This window comes from Chiloscyllium punctatum, chromosome 29 (genome assembly GCF_047496795.1).
Source record: "Chiloscyllium punctatum isolate Juve2018m chromosome 29, sChiPun1.3, whole genome shotgun sequence".
Taxonomy (NCBI): Eukaryota; Metazoa; Chordata; class Chondrichthyes; order Orectolobiformes; family Hemiscylliidae; genus Chiloscyllium; species Chiloscyllium punctatum.
In genome coordinates, this window is record NC_092767.1 from 30,126,183 (window position 1) to 30,133,690 (window position 7,508).

General features: G+C 43.3%; 1 non-coding gene across 1 annotated transcript; it reads right to left on the bottom strand.

Moving 5' to 3' along the window:
* Nucleotides 1–6,894: 6,894 nt before the first annotated feature.
* On the bottom strand, nt 6,895–6,967 carry trnar-ucg (transfer RNA arginine (anticodon UCG)). Its single transcript has one exon. It is a non-coding gene; the product is annotated as a tRNA-Arg (tRNA).
* Nucleotides 6,968–7,508: the final 541 nt, after the last annotated feature.

Here is a 7,508-nt window from a genome sequence, read left to right on the forward strand (position 1 = left end):
TAACACCCGTTCCTGAGGAAGGAGTTTCCATGAGCTGTGTCCCAGGGCTGGGCAGGAAGCCGCTGATTGAAACTGCAGTGGCCCCTTTCTGTTGGCAGCTGGGGCTTGTAGAGAGTGGGGTCACATTTTGCTGCACGTGACCGTCTCACTCATTGCGGACTCAGGGTCAATCATGTATGAGTTCTCGTGGTTGTATTGTCAGCACATGGTCGATCTCAATACTTGAAGTGAAATATTTGAGGCTCTGTGCTCTTTTTGGGCTAGGACAACCAACATTTCAGCCATATGCTCTGACCATTTGAGACACAGCAACTGGCAGCAAAATTGTGCGTGTACACATCCAAACGCACAGTGATCGAGAGGATGTGGACAGCAGTAGTTCTCATTATTTTAAGAATCAGTTGCTCATGTTCCCGTGTTTATCGCAGAGAGGGTGAGAGACCCGAGGAGTAACAAACACACCCATAAAGCAATATCAGGACCTGCGTAGCTCTGTCATAAAAAGCTGCCTGCAGTTGTTCTATTGAAAAGTTGGGTTTCAAACCCACGACGCAATAGAGACTGGATCCTAAACGCAGCACATTAAACCTCTCTGGATTAATCGTGCTGGAAGAGCACAGCAGTTCAAGCAGCATCCGAGGAGCAGTAAACTCGACGTTTCAGGCAAAAGCCCTTCATCAGGAATACAGGTTTTCGCCCGAAACGTCGATTTTACTGCTCCTCGGATGCTGCCTGTACTGCTGCGCTCTTCAGCACCACTAATCCTGAATCTGGTCTCCAGCATCTGCATTTGTTGCTTTTACCTACATTAAACCACTCGGCGACGCTCCCTGACGATAATTAAGCGCCAAACCTGTCAAGACTAATGTTTCAGCATCGCTTCACTTCAGGCAATTTCCCCTGGCACTTTCTATATATACCTTAGCATAATTAAAAAACATATTTACAACGATTTGAAAAGTTTGCACGGTGTGGACATTATTGAGAAGCTGAATATTCTTCGACAGTTTTCCCCGGAGCTTCAGGCCTGAGGGATGTTCTTGGAAAAGTTTACAAAATCATGAGGTAGACGAACAGAGAACATAGTCAATCTACATTTTTTCAGAAGTCACATGAATTTACAGTGAGATAGCATAGGTTTAATGTGAGAGACGTACAATTTGAAAGGGACGTGAGCGACACTTGTTTTTAATACAGACATTTTTGTGCGTGTGGAATAAATTGCAACATTTAGTGGCAGAGTTTGGTGCACTCACAATACTTCAAAGGCATCTAAATGGGTATGCAGACAGGAATTGTTCGGAGAGATAAGGGACAAATATTGACAAATATGTTTAGATTAGTTACGGTCATCTGTTCAACAGGTGCAAGGTGGATAGGAAGGTTTGCTTCCTTGCTCGGTAATTCTGTGACACTCCAGTACCTGACAACAGTTTGAATAGACCACTTGCAAAAACGCATGCTGTTTGTTACTAAGTCAGGGTGTTTGAATTTTATTTTTTTCTTGAGGCGTAATGTTTTGAAATGACACAGAGAGGAATGTTTTCCAGACATTTACAGACAATGACCATTCTCCTTGATACATTCCCAAGTTCTTCATCAAATAATTTCGTTGACTAAAAAAAAACCTCACAAATCGTGTTATCCCCTTAACTCTCCAGTGAATCCAAAAACTGACAGCTCTTAACGTGGACCAGGTGCAAAACTCAAAAGGCGGAGTCATTATCAGACACGCAAACTCATTACTTCTGTCTGTGGGGCAGTGCGAGACGTGTATGTCAAGAGCTGCTCACACAAATAACACCGAAGCAATTCCAAACGGAGCTTCCCGACATTCTGGAGATTTAGTGCATTGCCAAGTAACAGAAAGTGCTCAAGTAACATTAAACAAAACAGAAAAATGTACCATGCAAAGTGAATATTACCAATTACATTCTCGATTAAATTAGGTCAACAATGCGCTGGTGCCTCCATCTGATCGAGTGAGCCAATCTCCACCCTCCCTCACCAGGACAGTAATGAAGGAAATGAGAGAAATATAACAAAGTTTCACGTTGCAATTGCCCACCTTTTAGCCACAACAACAAAATACGAGGGAGCAGATTCAGTGCAGGATCTGCCTTCACAACAGCGGTGAAATAACGACGTCCACTCACTTTCAGGGAAAACTGTGAACAACTCACATTGTCCAGAATATGAATACACAGCGCAGGCTGTTTAGTTCCCATATTCTACTGCTGCCCCGACATTCATACGATAATGTACCTTTCAAAGAGAGCGTTTGTAGCTGTGGAATGACAGTGGCAGTTGTTTCCCCTCGCTCTTACTGCCGCCCTTGGTCGTGTAGGGGCTGCAATTCTCATCTTACACGCGGTAGTTGAGTGTGCAATTCTCTGTTGTGGAAAAGCGGAGTGTTTTGGAGCAGAAAGATGTGAAGTTCGGATGCTTCTGGAGTTCTTGTTGAAAAGTTCGGTGACGCTAGGAAGATGGTTTGCAGACTTTTCGTCCCTTTCTGGGTGACATTCTCAGCGCTGCAGAGGTTCCTGTGAAGCGCTGCTCTCATGTTTTGGTACGAATGCATTTGGTTTCATTCCTGCTGCTGCCGTTTGTTGGGATTGCAGATTGGGTCCAACGGATGGAATCCGTGGATGAGTGCCCTGCTTCCATGAATTGTCTGTCTGTCTTCTGCTTGCCCTGTCCTATTATTGTTGTGCTATTCTAGCCGAATGTGTGGCCCCTGCCGTTTGTACGTATTGCTACTAGGGACTGCTGGACTGACGCCCACACAAAGTCTTTGCCAAGAACAAATATCCACCCACCTTCATTCGCAAATACATGGCATACAAAGTTTGCAACGTGGATTTGCTATGAGGTAATTTTTAAATCATGCTTCCCTGTGTTAAAACAAATTCTGGAAAATGATATCCAGATTCCTCCGTACACTCGGACATATAACAGCACAGAAACCGAGGGACTCACTCAGACAACAACTCACGAGAAAACAAGGCCCAATACCCCATCATGTGCAGTTCAAACGTGGTTGACGAGATTCCACTCATGGACTGCACGAAACACGACATAGGAGAAAGAGGCTGACAACGAGCGAGCTGCATTCATAATTTCATCTGGACTGTAAAAACGCATTGGACAGCTGTTCCTTGCAGTTATGCACAGAATATTGAATGTCTCTGATTCCAGGGCTTGGAATTTGGATGATTTGACAGTCTGCAGCACTGGTTACTTCATTTGTGAGGTAACTCCTGATGGAACACATGTCACACTCTATTGCTCATTGAGAAATACATCCAAAATAGGAGCTTAGAGCAGCATTTCTGTTGTCCTTCTAGTGCTGTCCTTGACATGCCCTGTGGCACTGCACTTATTCTGTGTTTCCTGAGGTTCGGCACATGGTTCCACAATCGTTTTATCGGCAGAAATCTGCATTTTCGCTTCAATAACGGGTGTATGAAGCGTAGGTCCACCATTCTCCTTTTCATTTTTCTCTTCTTATGCACAACTGCAATACAGTAAAAGATCAATTGATATTGAAAGATGATATACAGAGGCGTGTGAAATACCGAAGTTTTAATGACATTTATGCAATGGTTAGAGAATTACCTTGATTCAGGAAATAAGGATGTAAAGTCTGTTTGGCTGGAGTTGAGGAACAGTGAGGAATGGACTCACAAGCATGTGTAGTTTACAAGCCCACTCGCAGTAACCACAAAGCGAAATAAATCGTACAAGGGGAAAAATGCGTGTGAGTGACAAAAATGGCAGTAGTCATGCGTGATCTTAACTTCCCATCTAAAACTCTCGGTTCTATTGTAAAAACGTTTGGAGAACCAAAATCAAAAAAAATCCCACATGTCCCATAAAACATCACGAGGGATATCTTGGTAATTGATTACTCTACTGGTGACTTAATTTTCCTATTTTCTTGCAAACCATCTCTTTAATTGTGAGCATCAGAAAAGGCTTTGTTTTGCCAGCAAGAAATAAATATGTGATTAACCTTTGTTCGTTTCATGTATAAGAACACTGAGACTCCTCTGCACCGCACTTCTTTTTTTATCGATCGATTTTAACACTAGTGTGTCTTTTGATTCTTCCCAACAAAGTATATGACCTCGCATTCCCTACATGAAACTGCATCTGCCAAGAATACTCTAATTGTTGGAGGGAATCCTGAGGAACAGAATGTACATGTATTTGGAAAGGCAAGGACTGATTCGAGATTATTAACATGGCTTTGTGCGTGGGAAATCATGTCTCACAAACTTGATAATTTTTTTGAAGAAGTAACAAAGAAGATTGATGAGGGCAGAGCAGTAAATGTGATCCATACGGTCTTCAGTAAGGTGTTCAATAATGTTCCCCATGGGAGACTGATTGGCAAGGTTAGATCTCATGTAACGGCAGTGGACCTAACACCAACCCTTGTGTTACGGCGCCAGGACCTAAACACCAAGAAGAACATGTTCCATCAACTACAACACTGTTTTCTGTTGGCAAGCCAATTACTGATCAAAGCTGGAAACTCTCCCATAATTCCATTCCTCCGCATTTTGTATAAAAGCCTATTGTGGGGAAACTTATCGAACAACTTGCTGAAACCCATATACACCACATCAACCGGGTTACTGTCATCTACCTGTTTGGTCACTTTGTCAAAAAAGTCAACGAGATTCGTTAGGCAAGGCCTAACCATCACAAAACTGTGCTGACTGTCCCTGATCAGATTATTCTTTGCGAGATGGTCATAAATCCTATCTATAATAACCTTTTCCAACACGTTACCAACAACTGCAGTGAATTCACTGGTCTGTAATTAACAGGGTTGTCTCGACGAAACCTTTTGCACAAGAGAACAACATATGCTATGCTCCATTCCACGGACTCTATTCTTGTAGACAACGATGATTTGACGATCAATTCCAAAGGCTCATCAATGTCTTCCCTTGCTTCCCAGAAGGTTACTAGGACAGATCCCATCCGGCCCAGGGGACTTGTCTGTTTTCACAATCTTCAGTATTTATATTACCTAATCCTTGTGAACCTCACTCTCTACTACACTAGACGCAAGTATCTCTGTATCTTCCTCGCCAACGTTTTCATTTTCTAGAGCGAAAACTGTCGAAAAATATTAATTTAGTGCTTCCCCTATCTCCTCTGACCCCACACAAAACTTCCCACTATTATCCTTGATTGTCCCAAATTTAACTCGCGTCATTCTTAGAGATAATGCTTTAAATACAGAACATTTCTGATGAAGAACTCGAATTTCCCAAGTCTAATCAAATTACCGGTCTGGTTTGCAAGATAAGCGTTCTGAACATCGAGTAGAAATTGTTCCAGCGGGAAAGCATTCACAACGTACGTCAGCAGGACACGAACCTACGTGGGGAAATCCCAAAGAACTTCTCATCATTCAGCTTAACCACGCGGCCATGACTACACACAAAGCGGCAACGTTGAGCAGTGACCAAATCAGCCGATATCTCATTGAAAGCTGCCGCTGACTTGATGAGTTAAATGCTTCCATCTCATTTCATACCTTTGCTGTCATTTGTAAGGTGCGAGACACCAATGTAAAAGAAGAAAAGCACAATATTTGGAAAAGATATTTGCAGCCAAACTGAGTCAAAATTATTTATTGAAAGAAAATCACACTTGGCAATTTGCTAGACCTCTTTGCGAACATGACCAGCAGAGATAATCAAGGGAGCGATTGATCTGAGTATTCTTGGACATGAAACAAACAAAGGTTAGTGACATATTCATTTCTCTTTTTAGCGAACGAAATGGTCTTTCCTGATGGTTACAATGAAAGAGATGGTTCCCAATAAAAGACAGAGATTAAGTCGCTTGTAGATACACTTCAATGTGATACGATTCACTTTCAGCCCCTAATTACCCCAGAGATGGAGGGGGTGAGTTACTTTTCTTCACTCTTCAACTCGACAGCATGGAGGTACAGACATGAAACCGCTAGAGATGGAGTTCTTGAATTGGGAACCAGCAGCACTGAAGGAACTCGGCAAAAGTGAGGACTGCAGATGCTGGAAACCTGATTTTAGATCAGAAAATTTTGGAAAAGCACAGCAGCATCCGAGGAGCAGGAAAGTCGATGTTTCTGTTGCCAGTCTTTCTGCGTTCCGCAAACAATTTTCGTTTTTGGCTCAGATTTCCAGCAACTGCAGCTATTCGTATTATGTTAACATTCATCATGTTTTGGACAAACCCAATGACCTGCTAGCATCGGAAAATCGGCAGAAGTACTGGGACACCGACATGTTAGCTGAACAATACCAGCATTCCATGAGCCGGAATACGATCCGGGCCACGGTTCTGAGAGTATCGAATCCTCACAAGTAAATAACAAGACAAGGCGATAGATACTGTCGTATTTGGTGTAAATAAAACACCCTTTATGAACATTTTCCTTGCAGATTATTTTCAACTTGTCTTCGTAGATATACAAAGTGGGAAAAGGCCATTCCACCTGTGTGCATCGCGGCTAATCAGAGAGCCAATCATTCCAGTCGCAGTTTCCATCTTTGGCCCAAAGTCTCGTGTGTTCTAATGTTCCCAGTGCAAATGTCAATGACTTTATCCTGTGTTCTTAAATGGCACAATAATGGGGCAGATGTGTGACCTTTGCACAGCGACTTGTAACTCTTTTGAGGAACTTATGCTCATTTTCACCCACAAAGGGAGACACACAGAAAGATACCCCCAAAGCGACAGAGGTCTCCGTTGTGGTGAGCTGGAATTTGAAATGGATCTTAGGACAAATGCAAGTTTCAAATATGGAAGCACAGAAGCGACGTCCCGGCAGGACATCACAGGGGAGCGTCAACGTGGGGCACGGTTAAAGTCAGACATTCCCCGCGAGCCAGGTAGGACTCGAACCTACAATCTTCTGATCCGAAGTCAGACGCGTTATCCATTACGCCACTGGCCCAACAGGCGCGCTCACCGCTGGCAGAATGTCGATATATAATGCCATGGACTTTCACGGAATCAGAATTAAAAAGGTGAACAAGCAGCGAAGAAAATCACCAACACTGCTTCACTTCGAAGTTTCCAATTTGTGAAGCAGTGCCTTTCACTGGCAAAGGAGAAACATTTGTCCTCAGCTGCCTGCTTCAGGGTCGCCTCCTTCTCTGCTGGAAGTTTCCATCGTTTTATTCGCAGTCCCGACGCGATTTCATGATCCACTCCAGTGAAAACGTGTCATGGTGTCGTCTAAGCAATACCCTGCCGAAACTCTGCGAGAGACATCTGGTCATTTCGAGCTCAGGATGTGGAATTAGACGAGCTGCGTGACATCTTTTATTGTCGCCGCCACTTCACTGCAAATTAGCGGCTCAAAACGAGCCGTTGTTAGCATCAACTTGATTTGTACCTTCCTGTCGTGCATTTGCTGAACAACATCAGATAGATCCCGTCCGGCCCAGCTGACTTATCTATTTTCACACTCTGCAGTATTTCTAATATCTCTT